The 23,302-nt window shown below is 36.9% G+C and overlaps 1 protein-coding gene across 1 annotated transcript in view; it reads left to right on the top strand.

The window, feature by feature from the left end:
• Dpyd (dihydropyrimidine dehydrogenase) overlaps window positions 1-23,302 on the top strand; it is an 817,241-nt gene that overhangs the window by 303,571 nt on the left and 490,368 nt on the right. The gene's annotated exons all lie outside the window — the stretch shown is intronic.

Raw genomic sequence — 23,302 nt, 5'->3', positions numbered from 1 at the left:
AAGATGGAAACCTGAAATGTGCTGCACAAACTTCTGGCAGCTTACCTGATTGGGGACTCATCAGGAAGTTTGGCTGGTCTCCACCATTCCCAGCGAGCTCAGCTCATCTCTAGTTCTTTTAGGTAGCTGTGCTGGTCTGGTAGTCTTCTAATCTCCCTCAGTCTGTCTCTACTTTCTAAAAGAAACTTAGGTCTGACCCTCTAAGCATCTCAGTTTGTATGAGAGTATCTTTCAATAGCCCTTACTGCTAATATCCATTTGGGGAGGATGGAGCCTAGTATATCTGATCAGTTTTGGGACTTCCTGAATCCTTTCAACGGTTTATTTCTTGAGTTTATGGAGCCTCTCTCTCTCTCTCTCTTTCTCTCTCTCTCTCTCTCTCTCTCTCTCTCTCTCTCTCTGTGTGTGTGTGTGTGTGTGTGAGTGTGTGTGTGTGTGTGTGTGTGTGTGTGTGTGTGTGTGTAGTGGGTGACACTGTTGGTGGGATTGTGGGTTAAAAGAACAATTTTTAGGAGTTGGTTCTCTCCACCATGTGGGCCCTGGAGACTGAACTCAGTGCCTTAGGTTTGGGTGTAGAAACCTTTGCCTAGCTCAATATTTACATTTTACCTGTCAGTGTCAGCACTGTACTGATACTTAATCAGTTTGTTCATGATCTCTTTGTCATAACAAATCTTATATATCCATCCACCAATTCACCTACCCAAATGTCCACTCATCCATTTATTCTACCAGTGTTTCATTCCTTCATTCTGTGAATGAATGTTGACTATCTCTTTTGTGTAGCTGAGGCTATGAGGCCAAACCTACATAATTAATTTTATCTGATCCTCATAAGGGTTCTTTAAGATAAATATTAGTATTCTAATGGCAAATTCAAAGGCTGGTTCTTAGAAGAAGTTAAACAATTTGGAAGGTCAGATTGTTAGGGTGTTTGGCTTGTCTTTATTTCCTAACACAGTGAAATCCAGAGCATGTAACCAATGTTTATGAAGCAATGAATGAGCAACACAGAATGTATTTTTATGTAGCTAAGGCTTCACAAGTGAATATTTTAGTTCCCCAAACATGTCTAGATTTGCCCTCATTTTCTCCTTGAATTAAAAAGTCCTTACAATTCATAGGCTGAGAATTTAATATTATCTTAAACATGAGGGGCCTGATGTTAAAAGGTGTTCAGTGAAGTTACTTAAGATCCCATCCCTGTATGAAGCAAACTTGAGGGTAAGAGACTCTAACCCTGGAATTCATGTTCATGCCATCAGTTCACATTCACAATATATGTGAATATACAGAATTTGCTGTGTTCCTCATGGCAATACGTAGAAGTTGGTAATTATAACTACCTCGATTGTCTTTATAAAATCCCAGAATACCTTATATTCACTTCTTTGGTAAAAATGAAATATCTTACTTTTTATTCTTACGGAAAAATGGCATATATGCACTTATATGTAAATGTATTACCATATATGTATGTGAATGTGTACTGACATGGATTTACATAGGCATAAACATATGTGCTTGGTGGTATTTTCTCATTTTGACATTACAGATACTTTGAATTATAAACCCCTTGAAATGTACCCATGTACCTTAATATATGCCTTTTGGAACCAGTTGCTCAGCATTATACTAAGTGTTTCATTCTTTCATTGATTAAACATTAGTAATTTCGCCTGAAGAAATTAGGTATAAAATTGTTAGTGTTTTTGAGACATTAAAAAGTTAAAATTATATAGCACTGTGCTACAAAAACTGATTCCACTGAAATCATGTAGCAATAAAACAAACAACTATCAGGTCTTACCTCTAGTGTGTTGATCGTATTTCCACTAAGTCATACTTTTTCAGTTTTTAGTTCTCTCGATAGAGGGCCTGGATATGTGCAGAATTATGATGGAGAAGGAGAATTTAGAAGTGTTCTTACCTGTAATGCCATTTGAGTTAACTCTTTCATTTCAGCTGCAGATAAGCAAGTCTGCATAGTTTTTTTTTTCAATATAAATCCAGAATCAGTAGTTTGCATTGTTATATTTCTGGTCAGGAGATTAAAATTGATCACATACCACACAGGGGAGTCTCCTGTACTATCACAGCTCAATATGCTTAACGAGACTATGCTTGTCTTCTGTTCTCCTTAACAAGTTACACATATTATTGATTCCAGTGGTTGTCCAAGAGTGGAGTGACATTGTACAGCTTGACAATATTTTGCTACCTCTAAGAAATAAAGAGCTATGAGCTCTGATGGCAACAGGGACAGGTACAGTTTAAATCTGACAAATGAAGATTTATACTTTTTTGAGCTGGCTGAATTCTTCATGTAAAAATAATGAATGAACATTTGATACTTGATTTAACACAGGTCAAATGACTTACAGTGGAAAAGTGAGAATAACACTTTAATTATTACCCTTTCCTCAGAATGAATTGATGATAGGTTTGTCATGGTAGATCTGCACTTTAAACAAATGAGTTGGGCATAGAGCATTCCTTACAATATCATTTAAATACAAGGAGGCATGCTTACTCAAAATTATCTGGCAATTCAGTGCAGAGAAGACAGTAAGAAAATAATTACCCACTAGCCATTCAAGTCAGTTTTCCTTATTGTGAATAAAACTGCTGAAGGCATGATTTTATGCCAGATTGTCAGGCTAGAGCAATAACTTTTTTTCCCTTCCTAACCATAAAGGTAGTGTGTTATACACACACACACACACACACACACACACACACACACACACATACACCACCACCACCACCACCACCACCACCACCACCACCACCACCACCACCCTGGAACTGGGGAGCCAGGTGGTTGTGCACCCCACTCTGTGGGTTCTAGGTTCTGGATTCTGAGTTCTGGATCCTCTGGAAAAGGAGCCAGTATTGTGTGAACATTCTCTCCAGCCCTTCTAATATCCATTTTCCAAAACTGTAGAGAAAGCATTGTGTTGAAGAACTTAAGCTTATATAAATCTAGCTTTCTCTAGTTGCTGTGAGGTATTAGAAAGTACATGTCACTTCCCTGAACTCCACTTTCCCATTATAAATGGACAGGAAGATACCCAACTTAATGGTGTACCATTGATCCATATACTGAAAATGTTTATAAGCAACAGAATGCTCTTCAATTGCAAGTAATTAAAGTATTCATTACTAGTGAGCTTGTACAAGGTTGGGCAGATATATAAGGTACATTTTGGTGACAATAGTTATACTAGATTTTCTTGCTTTTTCCTTTAAAATCTGTAAAAATGTATCAACAACCCAAGACAATAGACCAGAAGAGAAATCATCTATTCAAACACCTACCAAAAATGTGTCAAAGCACCAATTGTTCCATTTATTAAGCCAAAGATGTTCAGTTATTTTATACTAACATAAAAAATGGGAGAATTTTATTGATATTGTCAAACTGTGTGTTCTATTGAGGTGTAGAGTGGTTTAGGTGAATTTGAGTCTGATGTAATCTGTGAGGGTTATATTGCCCATAAGAGAAGCTAAGTGATTTCCAAAGTGGAACAGAATCATAATTGTATTTCTCTGCTTTGAGCCATGATCCAGGCTAACCATTGTTTCTTTACTGAGCACAGGAGAAAAAGAACTTAAATATCTCCTGTCTTCATGAATGTTTCATAAATCGGCACCACCAAAAAGCTGAGGAGTGGGCACTCAAAAGACTTCTTTGACAAGTGAGGAGAATGCTTCCCTCTGCCCCATTAACAGCATCTCTTAGGAGGCGAGTTAAACCATACCTCTAGTAAATGAGGAGGGCACAGTCCCAAATTTCACATAAAGTTTCTGTGAAACACTGTAAGGAAAATGGAATTTTCCATCTCTGTCTCATATAAATACATTAACCCAGTCACTTTAACTCTGAGTGAAAGTTTTGCTCCAGGTAGGCATGCTTCTCCTGAGCCTTGAGTCCTGTAAGCCATGTGAGTGGAAGCTGACAGTTCGATAGATTGAGAAGAATAAGGGATGTTTTTCTTTTCCATCTGGATTTTTGTTGTTTGCCTTTACATGCTCCACTTCTTTCTACTCCTAGCCTAAAAATCACCCCTACACACTGCTACCACCTGCCCTTCTGAGTAGACAAAGAGCTTCATCTTGTTTGATGAAATATCTCTTTGATGTAAATCCTAACTACCTGGTGTCACTTGATGGACCCTACATGGTGGAAACTATTTTCCCTTTCAATTTTTATATTCCAATATTTTTCAAGTTTTTCCAGAAGGATCTGTACCCCACTTCAGATTGCATGCATAATCTGGTGATTATTTTTCCCAACTCCTAAAATTGGACATTGGCCCTGAGTTCTCAGGATTCAGCTAAAGTACTTTTCCTTTGGTCCCGGTGTCTTGAAATTTGCAACCTTCCCTGTCTACTTTGTGCCTCTCTTTTTCTCTTCCTTCTCTCTGTCTCTGTCTCTGTCCCGCTCTCTCTCTTCCCCTCTCTCTCCCCCTCTCTCTTCTTCTTATTATGTAGTTACTCCATTTCAAAATTTTAGTTTCGTATCTTTGTCCTGTCACACTGGAATCTACATACATATATGTATTCTCAACACTTAATTTGTCCTGCAGCAAGTAGTAATCAAAAGTACTAATGTTTGAAAAAGTAATTAATCAACTAAACAATTAAGCTTTCTGTTTCTGACATTATATAATCACAATTTTAAAAAAAATCTTAAAAAATAATAGGTATTAAAGTCTAATAATGAACATAACATATTGTGCTATTTTCAATTTTATAATCCTTAATGTAACCCAACTAACTATGTACCAGGTAGGTAACACCAATTTTGTAATGTAGAATACTAGTACTTATGGAAATCTCAGTTTGGTAAGTTTTTGTTGCTGTGGTTCTTGTTTTGGTGTTTAATATGAAAATAACACTACAAATTGGAGAAAATATCAAGACAATAAATATTAAAATGGCAAGATTGTTTTAAAGTAAAAATGTACAAAAGTCAGTTCATGTATTAGCATTTTCCACAAGGAACTCACTCTGCTCTACAACTGTGAGTCTGTGATATTGAGATACATTATATCAATCAATTTCCCTGCAAAGCAGGTCTTAGAGAAAGGGAAATTGAGGCTTAAAGTTTAAATAGCTATGATTATGTGACATTAAACAGCTATATTTGCTGATATAGTGTCATGAATACAGTTGTGTATGATTTTAGAAACCACTGTTTCTTATTACCCAAGCATGTTCTTGCAGAAAGTGGTGTTCACTAGTGGTTGCTGTAATCACCAGGTGTGAGTAATTACAACACATCTGATGTTCAAGGCCAGGTTTCTGCACTTGGAATGGATATGGTGTAGAACATTGCAATAAATACAGTCTTAGGACTGAGGAATGTGACACTTTGACCATAAGTGGAACGTGAATATATGAAAGATTCAGAGGCTGATATTGAGGTTCAAACTTTAAGCTCAATATCAGAAAAGCAAATCAGTTGGCCACTAGCTCTCAGCTCCAGCTCAGGCTGAAAGGGCTAATCCACGAACGAACTCTCCACCAAGCCTCAGACTGTATTTTCCTCAGCAGGGTTGTAAAATGAATGTTCCTATCTTCAGTGTGGCTGGAGAATGCATCTTTTCTGAGACCTTGCTTCTGTATTTTATATCCCTCTAGTGCTGGGATTAAAGGTGTGATCTATAATTATCTTTTAGACCAGTTTACTCTGTGTAGATCTGAGTGGCCTTGAACTCAGAGAGTCCCATCTATCTCTTAATCCTGAGTCCAGGGATTAAAGGTGTGTACCACAACCCCCTAGTGTTTGGCTGCTTGGATTAAAGGTGTGTGCCTGCCTTCTATGGTCTGTGGCTGACTTTGCTTTCTGAATTCTCAGGCAAGCTTTAATATTTTTTAAACAGTATCTCTCCACACCTAGAAGCCCTGTGAGGAGTGCAATGAGAGGTACCCCCCTCCATCTCACTCTCTCTCCCACACAGACAGACACAGTGCAATGCAAACATTATATATTTGACATCTTAGAGTCTATAAAAATGCAGGCAAGGTTACTAATCACACATGAAGACAATCTAACTGTGAAACAGATGGAAACATATTTGAGAAGGTCAGCCATGTGTTTCTAGGATTGTTTATCAAATAAATCCATCAAGAATATTTTCTGCACCTGAAACTAGTAGTACATGTCTGCAATCCAGCACCCAGAAGCCAAGGAAGGGCAAGAGGGTCACCTGTTCAAGGACAGCTTTACCCACATAGTAGACTCCAGGCTAACACAGGACAACATAAGACTTGCCTTTGAAATAAAAGCATAGGGAAAAAAAGCAAGCAACTGACTCGATAAAAAGTTTAAAATATTGACATAATTAATCATATTTTATGCATGTAGATCCTTGACCCATGTGTATGTATATAAATTACATGGTGCCTGTGTTTACAAGAAGATATTGGGTACCCTGCAACTTGAATTACAGATGGTGTGGGTAACAGGAACTGAACCATTGTTTACTATGAGAGAAATAACGCTCTTAGTCTCTGAGCTATCTATCCAAACACATACAATATTATTTATATATTTTGTGTGAACACACATGCAATTGTGTGTGTGTGTGTTCCAATATAAAAATAGTGGGTGTCAGATCTCTGCTTCCAACATGCTGTTCATGTGGATTAAACTCAGGTTGCCAGGCTTTCTGACAGAGATATTTCCCTGATGAGCCATCTCACCAACCCAAACATGACTTCTGAAAGAAGTCATCCCCTGAAACTTTTTAAAACTCCTTTCAAATAATTCCGTTTTCAAATGCTTCACTCAACAACATGTAAGTGATACTAAACACATTCCAAGTACATTTAATTTGAATAATTTAATATTTATCTTTATTTACGTACATGTTTCTTCTAAATATTCAGAAACTAAGTATTTTCTTGGAAAATTTATAAATTACAATAGTGATGTAGAGTAAGAGGATAGTGAATTAGACAGGAAGTAATCATTTAATTTATATGATGAAAAACACACTGATGAGACCAACCCACTAGCTACTGAAGTGAGAGGGGGCTGAGGAAAACACATGTAATATGAAATGACCCAGAGTGGTGAACACCCTCATTTGATAAATGGAATGTATGCATGCATCACAGACATCTATGCTTGTGAATCACATTTTATACCTGTAAAATGTGTTTCAGCCATAGTCAGCTGTGTCATGCCTACTTGTCCACAGAGGACTTGAGAAGGAGATGGGAGTGGTGTAACTGCTCTCTCAGTGCAATGATGAGGAAACTGAGATTTAAAGTGCTTGTCTTAGCTTGATGTGTGCAGCAGAGCCATGTGAAGGCTATTGTTCTGATCTGAGCAGTTCACATTGCTTCTTGGGTACACCTGGGCAAATCACATGGACACATGAAACACATTCTGCAGCTGACAGCCACCAAACACAGTTGGCATCTGACCTGCTGCTTGCTTCCTGGGTTGCTTTTGTGTCCCTTTGCAGAGCTCTGAAGATGAGAACACATGTCAGTTGTAACCCTGACTCCAACTCTTGCAGTGTGCCCCACCTTACTTTACCCTGATACTATAACATGGATAATTTTGGCTTTAGAGGGAAGAATTTAAATGCATTATCTAAATGTATATTACATTAAGCATTGCTACATGAAGGTTTTCCACAGGCATACAGCTTAATTTTCATAACATGATCAGAGAACACAATGGGATGGTTACAAATAAAGAGGTTAATTAGTGCCTGTATTAAAGAATTTATGTGAATAAAAACAGAAGTGTAATTTTTAAAAATACCTTTAAGAAAGTAACTAATATAATACAATGGATTGTGTGTGCTACATTTACTGGTGATTAACACATTAGTGACACTTTTGAGACTACATTTTTAAAGGGTCCTCTTCCTCTGCAGAATGTGTGTTTATGGTGGCAGCTTTAATGTTGTTGCCTGCTGTGCAGTTCAATAGAGTATGTTTTTAGGTGGTTGGCTGAGGGTTTTTTCGTTATGTATGTCGATGGAGATAAGTGTTTTAATTACTTTTTTAATGTCTGTGATTTTGTATTTTTTTTCTCTTCTCTTCCTTTTTATTTCCTGGTGCTGAGATTACTGCCTCATCTCCACAGCAGGTGGCGGTTGCAAATTTGTTTTCTTTGTAAGGCTGGTAGATTTATTTTGTAATATAACTGTTCCTTTTTAGTATTTTATTATTAATGATTTCTTTACTTTGGAATATAGTCTACTTACATAGCCCTAAATAGTAATTTCCCAAGACCATCTAAGAACTCCAATCATTAAGAAAGAAAAAAAATTGCTTGAGGCATATTGCTTGAGTTTCCCTTACCCTTAGCTGACAATGTGGAGATCAAAATTTAAGGAAATTGTTTATAAAAAATGGCAAAGGAGAAAACCAAACAAAGTAGAGAAAAAAAAAATGGAAATGAAGAAGAGAAAGAGAGAAAAAACCCAGGAGACAAAACAATTTCTAATACATAATACCAAAAGTCAGAGGACAGTATACAATTTTGTGATAAAAATATGTTACACTAATGTATGCATTTTAGAAAAGGGTTTTTAATTAGATCTTGTGTTATGTTAAAATTAAATTTTAATTATTAAAATAAGTGCTAATTTTAGAAAATTAGAGAACTACAAAAGTAAAAAGAAAGGGGAAAAAAGTCTTCCTATCTTTCCCAGAAAGTTTGTTGTTTTGATTATATCCTGTCATACAGGTAAAACAGAAATAACATGAAATCTGAATAAATAAGTTATTTTTCAATAGTGACTCATATTTAGTTTTTATTTTATGCATAATACTTGTTAATATACTAGTAGATTATTATTTTTGTATTTTTTTCCTGAACTGGATATAACAAAGTTACTTATACTGACTACAGTGATATGAGATAATTGTTCATATTTTCTACATATGGTATGAAGACTTATTAAAATATATTTGTACTTCATCTAAATATCAACTTTGGTTACTGATAGTTTCCATAATTTTTTTGTTTCATAAACTGAAGACAATATCTTAGTTAATCATCTTCAAATTTTTGAAAGTAAAACAAGCTGTACACAACATGGCTTTGTCTTTGTTATATAATTTTGTACAGAAATACCGTTGTATTGTGGGAAATTATGGTTTTAAGTGCTAGTTGACTTTCTAATATTTTTATAAAAGTCTTACCCTGTTACACTTTAACCAGTTATGTGACGTACACAAGTAATGTGTGTGCTCGTATTGAGAAAGCCCAGATGGCAGTTCCAGGAAGCAGATGTTTAATGGGGATTTGAAAAATCAATGAAATGAATATTATTGTGATCCATGGTGATCTAATTTCATAGGTGTTATATTGAATTGCTCCATTCTTTCTGAATTCGGCCCCAACCCTTAGAACTAACCATATTTACAGTGGGGTGTCAGAGAGAAGGCAGGGGTTTCTATTGAGAAAAGAATCACAATAGGGTATCATTGATCTGTTCTCTTTCTAATCAATATATGGATCCCAGAATGATGACCCATATGGCACTATTGTCCCTTGGAAGCAAAATATAAATCCTTTGACTCATGTAAGTGATCTTTAAGTGACAGATGAAAAACTTTATAATTGTCCATAGCATTGTAGAATACATAGGGTTTTCAAAGGATTGTTTGTTTCACTTCCATATTGAAATCCCAACAGCTGGGGCTTAAATAGGAAATGTTTATTTTTTTCTAATACACATACACACACACACACACATACACACACACACACACACACACACACACACACACACACACCAGCATCTCGTACTATCTTCTCTGAAAAGAAAGTGAGATCTTAGAAGAAATTACAAGACACTAAGAGGTAAATAAGTTTTTGGGAAACAAAAGCTGGATATCATGTAGTAGATAATTTCATAGAAGAATTAGTTTTAATCTTGTATTGCACAATAGAATACCAGAGCCTACAACATTCTGCGATCCATTTCAAAGGAATAAAACAAATGACTACATGTTCTCAAGTTTTGCAAGTAAATTTGAAGAAATGGAATTGCTAATTAGTTCTGAATGAATCATTACAGATATTACATATCAAAGAGGAAAATTGACTATCTGACATAAAAGAAGATTTTGAAATGTGATTTTAAAAAAAACATGTTATTAACTACATTTTGCTGTTCTTTCATCATGTCACCATGAGGATGATGACATGTCTGTAGAGTTCTGTTTACTAAAGACTTTTTCTGAAGGAGCACTTGTGTGACATCCAGCATACCTGTTCAGAACATCAGTAACTAGACCATCATCCACTTCTGTTAGTTGCAGGCTGGTACTAGGGACCAGTCTCATCTTCACTGTTGTATTCTCTTTAGTGAGGTTCGTGAGGCACTACACAAAAACATGTTTATCAGCTTTCCCGACATAAACCTTTACGTACACATCTCAGAAAATTTTTGCTCAATCAGGTTAACACCAAATAAGGAACCCAGTGAGGTGCCTACAGAAAACATCATAGAATCTCCGTGATTCCTAAGCACACCACACTGAATTTATAAAGATCAAGGCACATAACTGATTCTTCTTTTATTATTTAGTAGATGATAGTATGTTACAGTATATTTATTATCTTTTTCATGTTAACTGAAGTGCTAAACTTGATAGGAACTCAAGAAGTGTGATTCCTATGTGTGCTGCTGCTTTTTTATTCTGTAGTTGTTCCAGAGAGAGGTGCCTTGGAAACAAAACAGGGGTACATTTTGTTTTCAAAGAGAATCAAATATTGAAAAATAACCAGCAGATGCCCAAGGGAGACTCACTTAAGGAAAATGTTTCAGAAAGGAAGTTTGCTAGAAAAAACAATCACAAAGCACAAAGGCAGCCGACAGCCTTTTCTCAAGCAGGAGTTTGGAAGCTGGCCGTAGAACTGTTCCGTGCAGCACACATATACCATACTTTGACAGGGAAACTGAATATATGCATTTAGAATGATTCCTTGAATACTACTAATAAATTTACATAAATTATAACAAGTTCTAATTATATATTTCTATACATGGAAAAGTTAGCCCTTAAAAATGCTAGGGAGATAGGGGAATCAATCAATTGCTCGTTGGGCACTTGAGAGCATCCACATTCACAATCCAACACCCTTGTAAAGAACTAGCCAAGGGGGTCATGCACTTGTAAATCCCAACAGGGTAGAAGCAGAGACAAGTATATCTCGGGGGATTGTTGGCCAGCCAGTGTACTCAAGTTGGTGAACTCAAGTTTTACTCACGGACTTTGTCACAAATAATTAGAATAGAAAAGGGGATGCCATCCAACATTAACATCTGACCTTCCCATACATACATACCTGTACACACTTAAATACACATAGACATTCAGACTCATGTACAAACATAGACACACACATACACACAGAAGGAGAGAAGCACAGAGGCATGGAGAGAAATCTGTCCTGTTACCTTCAGCATGGCTTGTATATGGCTTTAGCTTGTATATGGCTAACTTTCCCCATATATAAAACGTGGAAAAGGATAATGTGTGCTATATAGCTTTTTAATAATTTAAATGAATGGATTATACAAATTCCCTACCTGCAAGGCAGTCATTGCAGTGCATGTAATCCTCAAATTTTAAATAAAAGTTTCTGTATAGGCAGAATTTGCTTTTTATTGTGAGTTGCTGAAAATTACTATTTTCCTATCCTTCATAGGGAAGTGTTGGTTTGTGTAATATAAAAGCAACATCCAAACCTTTAGCAACTGCACTAAAGAGCAAAGATTTGTCCTCAAGACCTTGCAAAGCACAACCATTAACAAGCAGCATGGAAATGTTTTGTTTGTAGAATCATCATCCATCCTTCTTTATGTGCTAACTCTCATTTTCCTTCTGAATGGTGAATTAAAAAGTCATTTCTGTGTCATTTTAAAGTCATACTCATGTAGACACATATCTTATTTATTAATATGTGGACTCCCAGGGAAGTCTTCCTGTGATAGATGGGGATTTGCAACTTTCATTATCTTTCATATTTCACTTAAGGTTGCCTCATTTTTCTTTCCCCGTAGAACTTTACTGAAATTTGTCAAGATTTAACTTTACTATGATTTAAACTTTATTCTTTTCTTACCAGGAGATGTGAAGTTTGAGAGAATTTATAAACCGTAGGATAAATAAGTCTATCTTAAAGCAAAGGCTCATTGAACATTCATTATGTACTAGGTCTCAATGACATACGAACTCATGTCAGTATAGTCATCTCTAAATCTTGCATTCGTAAAAATAGTGTAATTCTTACCTGCTTAATGGAAATGATGATTATCATAGAGAGGGAGAAGCTTGAATTCAGAGATTACTGGGAAAACATAGCTGTGTGTGTGTGTGTGTATGTGTGTGTGTGTGTGTGTGTGTGTGTAGAGAGAGAGAGAGAGAGGTTAGAATGTTTAGACAGTTTGATCATTTACACACACACACACACACACACACACACACACACACGGGGGGGGGGCAGGTTTGTGTCAACCAGGCTGGCATCCACAGTAACACATAGGTTACTATTTTAGTTAGTGGCTCCAAAACTCAGTCAAGGTGACACATAAACTACATGATCACAGGGTCTTGCACAAGATCCCAGAACTGTTAAGTGGGTAAGGAGGGACCTGCTCCAAAATCTCTGAGGACTACATCCTGCTCCTAATCACACCATAGCATTATAGGTAATGGTCTACCAAAGTGTCCATGACAAGAGTATTAAAGTCACCATATTGAGATAGGTTACCGGCATTCTAAACAAGGCCTCTTAAGCCTTGGGACTCTGTATGTGACCTGAGATATGTAGGATGAAGGGGTAATTTAATCATACTGAGTCTAGTTACAGGCTCATTTTTCATCTTCTTCAGCCAAAATTCATAGCTCAAAACATCTTGCCAATTTTCTTTGAAACATTTATAGGGAAAATCTGACCCAGTAAATTCTAAATCCATCATACTACCAAATGTAGATTTAAATGAAAGAATAAGAAACCCAATAGTCTTTTCCCTCAACTTGATTCAAGTGAACAGTGAAGGAATGAATGAATAAAAATTATTATTGTATCCAATACCAACTGGTCAGTTCTGTACTTATATGTATACAAATATCTTTACATAGACTTAACAGTTTACATTTACATATTTAAACTAATAAATATTAAGAATTATATATGTGGAACTCCCTGGGTTGGCCCCTGATCCTGTGTCCTGTCCCCATCAAGAGCACCCTTGGATCTCTGATACACCCCCACCCATCCCAACCACGAGCCTGCCCCCCAGCACCCTGTGCCCTACCCTGCCAACTGTCCTGCCGCTCTGGTTGAGCACTGGGACAGAGGGTGGAGCCAACAGTCCACCCTACTTCAGAGACACTTTGGAGCAACTCTGAACAAAGGAGACCTGCCTATCCTTGCGGGACCACCGGTAATTTCTACCTGCTTGGTCTCTGACCCCTCCTCCAGTCCTCTGCTGGAGTCCCTGGCCCCGACAGAGATCCGCCTATCTCTGTAGGTCCACTCTGAGTTGCTGCTAGCAAGATCCTTGACCCCCCAAATCCGGGCCTCTGCTAAAGATAGAAGCCTCAGCTGGAGAGTTCCAGTTTCCAGTGAGATCCCACTATCCTGCAAAACCTTCCCAAGTTTCAGCTCAGGCATTGTACTCTTCTGCCAGCCATTGGCGAGAGCCATTGGGTCGTGGCATCTTCTACTGGATCCTTAGCCCTGACCCCATTCCTGGGTCTCTGTCTGCAGAGAGAACTCCTGTAGAGCTTGGACCACCCAGAGCTACAGATATTGAATCTCAGACCCACATAAGCACACCGGGGAAGTACCATAGAGAGAAGGGGAGACCCCACCAACACCTACTGGAAGAAGCTATGGGAAGAAGGCAATACAAGAGAACACCTAACAACAGAAAGACAAGCATTACACCACCAGAATCAAGGAAATCTACACCAACTAGAAAGGAACACAACAACAAAACAGAGAAAGCAGACGGGGACGACTTAAAAATTACCATCATAAAAATGATAGAGGCCCTCAAAGAAGATGTGAGAAAATCCCTTAAAGAAATGGAGGTAAAAACAAACAAAAAAGTGGAAGAAATGAACAAATTCCTTAAGAAAAAGTATAGAAATCCAAGAAAAAAAATTAAGCAGGTGAAGGAAACGGTTCCAGATTTGAAAACTGAAATAGAGAAAAAAAAGGCAACACAAACGGAAGGAATGCAGGAAATAGAAAAACTGGGCAAAAAATCGGGAAGTACAAACACAAGCATAACCAACAGAATTCAAGAGATGGAAGAGAGAATCTCAGGTGCAGAAGATAAACTAGAGGAAATAGATTCATCGACCAAAGAAAATCATAAATCCAACAAATCCTTGACACAAAACATGAGGCACCATGAAAAGGCCAAACCTAAGAATAATAGGCATAGAGGAAGGTGACGAAGCCCAGCTCAAATGTGCCGAAAACATATTCAACAAAATCATCAAGGAAAACTTTCCAAATCTGAAGAAGGACATGCCCATGAAGGTACAAGAAGCATACCGAACCCCGAATAGGCTGGACCAAAGAAAAAAGACCCCTCGACATATAATAATCAAAACACCTAGCATACAGAATAAAGAAAGAATAGTAAGAGCAGCGAAGGAAAAAGGACAGGTAACATATAAAGGCAGATCTATCAAAATTACACCTGACTTCTCCATGGAAACCCTCAAGGCCAGAAGGTTCTGGATAGATGTTCTAAAAGTATTAAGAGAACATGGATGCCAGCCTAGGCTACTATATTTAGCAAAACTCTCAATCACTATAGATGGAGAAAACAAGATATTTATAGACAAAACCAGATTTCCCCAATACGTATCTACAAATCCATCCCTACAGAAAGTATTGGAAGGAAAACTCCAAACTAAGGAAGGTAACTATGCCCACAAAAATGGAGGCAACAGATAATGCGACTACACCAGAAACCAAGGGTAAAGCAGAACTAATATATTCACAATACCACTGCCAACAACAAACCTAAATCAAACAAGCATCAACAATCAATGGACCTTACTCACCCTCAACATTAATGGTCTTAACTCACCTATAAAAAGACACAGGCTAACAGAATATATATGAAGACAGAATCCATCCTTCTGCTTCATACAAGAAACACATCTAAGCTTCAAAGATTGACATTACCTAAGGGTAAAGGGTTGGGAAAAGATTTTCCAATCAAATGGAAATAAGAAGCAAGCAGGCATAGCTATCCTAATAGCTATCAATTTAGACTTCAAACCAAAATTAGTCAAAAGAGATGAAGACAGTCATTTCATATTCATCGCAGGAGAAATCCATCAACAAAAAGTCTCAGTTCTGAACATCTATGCTACAAAGTCACCAATATTCGTACAACAAACACTACTAAAACTCAAAGCTCATATAAAACCTCACACACTTATAGTGGGAGACTTCGATACTCCACTCTCAACACTAGACAGGACCACAAATCAGAAACTCAACAAGGAAACAAAAGAACTAACAGAAGTTATGGCTCAACTGGGGTTAACAAACATCTATAGAACATTCCATCCAAAGACAAAAGAATATACCTTCTTCTCTGCTCCACATGGAACCTTCTCTAAAATCAACCTCACACTAGGTGGCATAACAAACCTCAACAGATACAAGAGACTAGGAATAGTCCCCTGTATCATATCGGACCACCATGCTTTAAAATTGGAATTCAACAACAACACAAATAGCAGAAAACCTGCAAACTCATGGAAACTGAACAATGTGTAATTGCACCACTCCTGGGTCAAAGAAGAAAAAAAAAAAAAAAGAAATAAATTAAGGACTCTCTAATATTCAATGAGAATGAGGACACAACCTGCCCGAACTTATGGGACACCTTGTAAGCAGTGATATGAGGGAAGTTCACTGCACTAAGTGCCCATATGAAGAAAACAGAGGATAGTCACATGAGAGAATTAACAGCACAACTGAAAGTCTTAGAACAGAGAGAAGCGAATTCACCCCGCAGTAGACTCCAGGAAATAATCACCTTGAGGGCTGAAATCAACAAAATAGAAACCAGGAAAACAATACAAAAAATCAATGCAACAAAGAGTTGGTTTTTTGAGAAAATCAACAAGATAGACAAACCTTTATCGAAATTAACAAAAAAGCAGAGAGAGAACATGCAAATTAACAAAATCAGAAACGAAATGGGGAACATAACAACAGACACAGAGGAAATCCAGACAATTTTCAGGTCATACTTTGAAAATCTGTATTCCACAAAAATTGAAAATTCAAAGGAAATGGACAAGTTTCTGGATAACTACCACTTACCAAAATTAAATCAAGAACAGACAAACAACTTAAATAGACCTATAACCCGCAATGAAATAGAAGCAGTCATCGAAAGCCTTCCAACCAAAAAAAAGTCCAGGGCCAGATGGATTCAATGCAGAATTCTACCAGACATTCAAGGAAGAACTAATACCACTACTCCTCAAACTGTTCCACAAGATAGAAACAGAAGGTTCATTGCCAAACTCTTTTATGAGGCCACAATAACTTTGGTACCCAAACCTCACAAAGACACAACTAAGAAAGAAAACTACAGACCAATATCCCTGATGAACATCGATGCAAAAATACTCAATAAAATACTGGCAAACCGAATTCAAGAATACATCAGAGAAATCATCCACCATGACCAAGTAGGCTTCATACCTGAAATGCAGGGATGGTTTAACATACAAAAATCTATCAACTTAATCCACCATATAAACAAACAGAAAAAGAAAAGCCATATGATTATCTCCCTAGATGCGGAAAAAGCCTTCGACAAAATTCAACACCCTTTCATGATAAAGGTATTGGAGAGGTCAGGGATAACAGGAACATACCTAAACATAATAAGAGCAATATACGGCAATCCAACTGCCAACATCAAACTGAATGGAGAGAAACTTAAGCCAATTCCTCTAAAATCAGGAACAAGTCAAGGCTGTCCTCTCTCTGCATATCTCTTCAATATCGTACTAGAAGTTCTAGCTAATGCTATAAGACAATAAGGGGATGCAAATTTGAAAGGAAGAAGTCAAATTGTCTCTATTTTCAAATAATATGATAGTTTACATAAGCGACCCAATAAACTCTACAAGGGAACTCCTACAGCTGATAAACACCTTCAGCAAACTAGCAGGATACAAGATAAACTCAAAAAAATCAGTAGCCCTACTTCTTTCAGACAACAAAGAGACAGAGAAAGAAATCAGAGAAACATCACTCTTAAGAATAGCTACAAGCAACATAAAGTATCTTGGTGTAACACTTACCAAATAAGTAAAAGACCTATATAACAAGAACTTTGTGGCTCTAAAGAAAGAAATTAAAGAAGATACCAGAAAATGGAAAGATCTCACATGCTCTTGGATAGGTAGGATAAACATAGTATAACTGGCAATCTTGTCAAAAGCAATCTACAGATTCATTGCAATCCCCATTAAAATCCCACCACAATTCTTCACTGACCTTGGAAGGATAATAATCAACTATATATGGAAAACCAAAAGGCCCAGGATAGCCAAAACAACCCTATACAATAAAAGAACTTCAGGAGGCATCACCATTCCTGACTTCAAGCTCTACTACAGAGCTATAGTTCTGAAAACAGCCTGGTATTGGCATAAAAATAGACAGGTAAACCAATGGGATCGAATCGAAAATCCTGATATTAATCCATGCACCTATGAACACCTGATTTTTGACAAAACAGCTAAAATTATACAATGGGGCGAAGACAGCATCTTCAACAAATGGTGCTGGCACATTTGGATGAGGGTGTGTAAGAGACTGCAGATAGACCCATGTCTGTCGCCATGCACAAAACTCAAGTCCAAATGGATCAAAGACCTCAACATCAATCCAGCCACATTGAACCTCTTAGAAGAGACAGTAGGAGGTACCCTTGTACAAACTGGTGTAGGAGACCGCTTACTGAACATAACTCCAGGGGCACAGACACTGAGAGAAACAATTAATAAATGGGACATCTTCAAAGTTAGAAGCTTCTGTAAGGCAAAGGAGACAGTAGACAAGACCAAATGGCAGCCCTCAGACTGGGAAAAGATTTTCACCAGTCCTATATTCGACAAAGGGCTGATCTCCAAAATATACAAAGAACTCAAGAAACTAGTCAACAAAATACTAAATAACCCTATTTAAAAAATGGGGTACAGAACTACAGAAAGAATTCTCAAGAGAGGAAATCAAATATGCTGAAAGATACTTAGGAAAGTGCTCCACACCCTTAGCTATCAGGGAAATGCAAATCAAAACTCCTTTGATATAACATCTTACTCCTGCCAGAATGGGTAAAATTAGAAACACCAATGATGACTCATGTTGGAGAGGATGTGGAGAAATGGGAACACTCCTGTACTGCTGGTGGGAGTGCAAACTCATACAGCCATTTTGGAGATCAGTATGGCGGTTCTTCAGGGAAATGGGACCCCACAATACCCCTCTTAAGCATATACCCAAATGATTCACATCCATGCAACAAAGACATCTGTTCAACTATGTTCATTGCAGCACTATTTATAATAGCAAGAACCTGGAAGCAACCTACATGCCCACAATTGAAGAATGGATAATGAAGATGTGGCATATGTACACAATGGAAAAGTACTCTGCAGAAAAAAAAAATAATGGTATCATGAAATTCACAGGCAAGTGGATGACACTTGAAGAAACCATCCTGAGTGAGGCAATGTGCAACCAGGAAGATTGAGCATGGTTAGGAATAGAAGAAAGGCGAGAGAGAGAAAGAGAGAGAGAGAGAGAGAGAGACAGAGAGAGACAGAGACAGAGACAGAGACACACAGAGAGAGAATATATAAAAGAGGGAGCCAATATTGGCTTGAAGATAAAATTGAACACAAAGAAAGGTCTAGGGAACTAGAAGACTGCCGCCAACTAACAATTTGAGCTTCCATGGAAAGGCTCACATAAATGCCCTTCCCGGAGAGTGAGATCAACAACTAACTTATACATGGAACCCTCAAATAATGCCTGTTGAAAACAGGAGCAATAATCCATACATAAACACTGAGTCGAACTAGAACCCAGATGCAGATGGAGAGGACAAGACCAGGCAGCAGAAACACATACAGACAGCTTACCTGAACAAGGAGGAGCTAACAGGCCACCAGACTGATAGCTGGGAAGCCAGCACAGGACTGACTCAGAACCCTCTGAATATGGGTCTCAGCCACAAGGACTGAGCAGTCTAAGGGACCTCAGACACTGGAGCCAGTATGTATCCATAATGCACAAAAGGACTTTGGGAACACATCCCCCATGGAGGGATAACTGCCTTAAGCTAGAGATAGAAGTCCTAGTCCCTACTTCCCATGACCTGTCAGATCTATATGACCCCACCTGGATGGCATTCCCCTACATATGGAATTGGGGTGGGGGGGTGGGAGGGGAGGGTGGTTAGAGTGCATGTGAGAGGACAGAGAGGGTAAAAAGTAGGGAGGGGGTCAGGAGGGAGAGGGAACTGGGATCTACATATAAAATAATAAATTAAATAAAAAAAAATGCTTTGACACCAAAATGTACGTTCAAGGACAAGTTACTGGGGAAAAGGATTTCTATTTTTATTTCCACTGAAAATGAGAAGTTGTGGATTCCTTCTAGACTAATGTGGTTTGATCAAGCCAGACCACCTGAAACAGAATACCAGGTGATCCTACATTTAAAACAGCTGGACAATGCAACCTTACAGACTACAGCCAGGATTTCTGAATTTCTTTGAGTCCCCCATGACAGCGCCCCTTAACAGCAGGAAGTATTTTGGAAAGAACGACGCCCAAATTCCCAAATATTGTCAATAAATGTTTGTTTTCATTTAAATGGACCTGGGTATATAAAATAAATTAAAAAAAAGGCCAACAGAAAAAAATATACCAGTTTTCTATGAAAAAAGTGATAAATACATTTACATTATTATTTTTATCTTATCCATTATGAAATGGATAGTTAATGATTTGATATTTAGAGATAAAGAACTTTTGGGATTAAGAAAAAACTCAATTAAGTAAAGTACAGCTGTATCAGTTTCGCCATGTATATTTCTAGCCTTTTCACAACTTTGCTTGTGTGTCAATACCTAGGAAATTCAAATCCAGAATGTTTAGTTATCATATCCTTTTACAAGATGTAACAAAACAAGATTCTCAACATATTAATTGTATATAATTTTATATTAGTAAGCTATACTACAAAAATGTTGAACAAATGGTACAAATATACTACTTAATTAATGAAAATGTATGCCTAAAATAATTGAGTCTTCAAATCACTAATCCTCTTTAATATATCTACATTTTTTAATCTGTCCCAGAACTTGAGAATATATTTATTGACATTTAAAACATATCTCATTTTTGTTTATCAATTTGAATATATGTGTTAATCCTCAAAGCTTTTTTAAGAAAAAAAATGCAAGCTAATATGGCACTAAATAAATCTATATGCAACCCAAAAAAAGAATTATATATGTATCAATATTATGGTGTAGATGTAAGTATATATCACAATGATTAAAAAAATAAAACCATGAAGTCGAAAGAGACCATGGGACCACATGTAAAGAGTTGCACAATGAAATGGAAAAGGCATAAGTAATGTAATTATGTTCTAATTCATAAAATTATTATTTAATTTTATAAAAAACATTAGTGTGTTTTTCTCTTGGACCATTTCTTGCAAAAGAGAAGAGTCATTTAGTGAGGACAGCTTCTTACACTTCTTCAGACAATAGTGACCTGAGTTGTATACAGAAGATGATTATGAATAAACAGTTTCCTCTCCCTCTTAATAAATCTTTTAAAATTTCAGCTTACAAACAAGTAGAATTCCTGACCCTGTCATAGGATGGTGTCAGTGGATGTGTGTCCATTTCTCCCATACTTTTTACCTTGATATTGATGCACCATAAAGACTATTATTTAGTATTTCACCTTAATTTGAGATAAGTGTAGCTCCCATCCCCTATCAAAATGGTTTCTTTTCTTAACAGATGAAAATTTTAGATAAATCCACAATTGGTAGAAAGTACAGGAAAACTGACTTTAAGGTGACCAACCTCAATTAATGTGCAACCCAATACACATAAGGCTCAATAAAATTCACAGAAGATGGGGCAGAAAATTTGTAAAAGCCACAAGAACAAGACACATGCTCCTAGATAGTGTTCTCTAGCTATGGTAGACAACCTACAGAATCTCAACAACAGTGTTGCCAGACATGAATAGCAGGAATACTACTTGACATGTCATTATGTTTTAGGGTATATCCACAGATCTCATTCCCAAATGAAAAACTACAGGTGGTCAATGGCTGCTGAGAGAAAGAATTAGGTTTCTCTCAGGGATGTGCTCCTTCTTTGATTGTATGTGTGCGTGCGTGCGTGTGTGCGTGCGTGCGTGCATGTGTGTGTGTGTGTGTGTGTGTGTGTTTGTGTGTATGTAATAAAAATAATTTTACAAGAAGAGGTAATGAATTTTGGAGGGTATACAATATACAGATACCATGCCATCTCTCTGATGTGGTATGATTTTCATTTTTTAAGTATATAGTATATCAACTACAAAAGATTTAGAAAATAAAAAATAAGCAGAGTATCCATAGTCATCAAAGATAATACAAATCCCAAGTGTTAATTTTGTATATTAAATTTGACTAGAATCACACAAACACACACATACACACACACACGCACATATGTATTTCAAATATACATTATAGAGACAAATTATGTTCTCTTCCTTTGGAAATACAACTCATTTGTTCATACCATTACCATTCTAGTGTTTCTTCATCTTTTAAAAATGTTTTACATTGTTCATTTTTTTTATATTTAAGATATACTTGTGAGTGTTTGTGTCTCTTTAGAAAAGACTGAAATAATTTTGTAAAAATTCAGTGGCAATGTGTTCCTCCTAAAAGAGTGTATAGAACTATTTTTCTTCCCTTATTCTCTATTTTCTAATTTTCTTAAATCTTTTACTCTGAGGTAGGAAATTATAAGCTTACAATTCCTTAGTGTAGTGTGGAATGAATATTTTTATTACTTATAACACATTTTCTTCTAATTCTTCATTATCTAGGTATGTACTGGAGAATTAAAGTTTATTTACTAATACAAACATAGTAAATCTCTTGGTTTTGTTGTTGATATTAAGAAATACCATTGAGTAACAGATATTTTATTTTTTAAAAGTTTTCTGTTTAACCACTAATATGTTATTTTGGACTGTGTTTGTTCATGCATGTGGTGGGGGATGCTACAAATATCTGGAGGTCAGAAGACAACTTTGTTTTTTACCATTAAGACAAGTGTTACACAGCATAAACAAATTAACACCCCTGAAAATAATATTCCACGACATTCAAGAGACTCATGCCTGCCTCCTTACAACCAAAGCAAAGTGCCCAACTGATCAAGAAAGACTCAGATTAGTTGAAACTGAATAGTTAAGAATCTTGGTTTTGTAAGAAATTTGTGGCTCACAAATGTTTGTAATTCTACACCCAGGGAAGATGAGAGCCATTCTGGCCTCCACAAGCATCAGGCTCACATGTAGTACACATACATAAAGGCACTCTATCCTTTTAAACATTTTTTTTTATTTAAAGAATAAAATAAAGACGAGATCGGGCATGTTCAGGGTGGTATGGTCATAGCATAAAGAGTATCATTTCCCAATTAATACTGTATCAGTGTATACTATTCTTTTGTGTATCCTTACACAATATATTTCTCTCTGTGTATGAATATGTATACATGTATGCATTTAAATATAAATTAACGCAAAGTTTCTGATATATACTTAGTTTCATACTAAAGATGTACAAGGTATGTTGGATCATTGCCTCCATTAGGGTTTTATCACTGTGATGAAACACCATGACCAAAAGCAAGTTGTGTAGGAAAGGATTTATTTAGCTTCTATTTCAACAGAATAGTCTATCTTTGAAGGAAACCAGGACAGGAACACAAATAGGGAAGGAACCTGGAAGCAGGAGCTGCAGAGGCCATGGAGAGATGCTGCTTACTGGCTTCATTCCCATGGTTTGTGCAGCCTATTATCTTATAGAACCCAGGTCTATCAGCCCATGATGGCACCACCCACCAAGTGTTTGGCCCTCCACCATAAGTCACTAATTAAGATAATGCCATACAGGCTTGCATATAGCCTGATCCTGTGGAGG

Source organism: Phodopus roborovskii, unplaced genomic scaffold (assembly GCF_943737965.1).
Source record: "Phodopus roborovskii unplaced genomic scaffold, PHOROB, whole genome shotgun sequence".
Classification (NCBI taxonomy): domain Eukaryota; kingdom Metazoa; phylum Chordata; class Mammalia; order Rodentia; family Cricetidae; genus Phodopus; species Phodopus roborovskii.
This window is presented reverse-complemented; position numbering and strand designations above follow the sequence as displayed.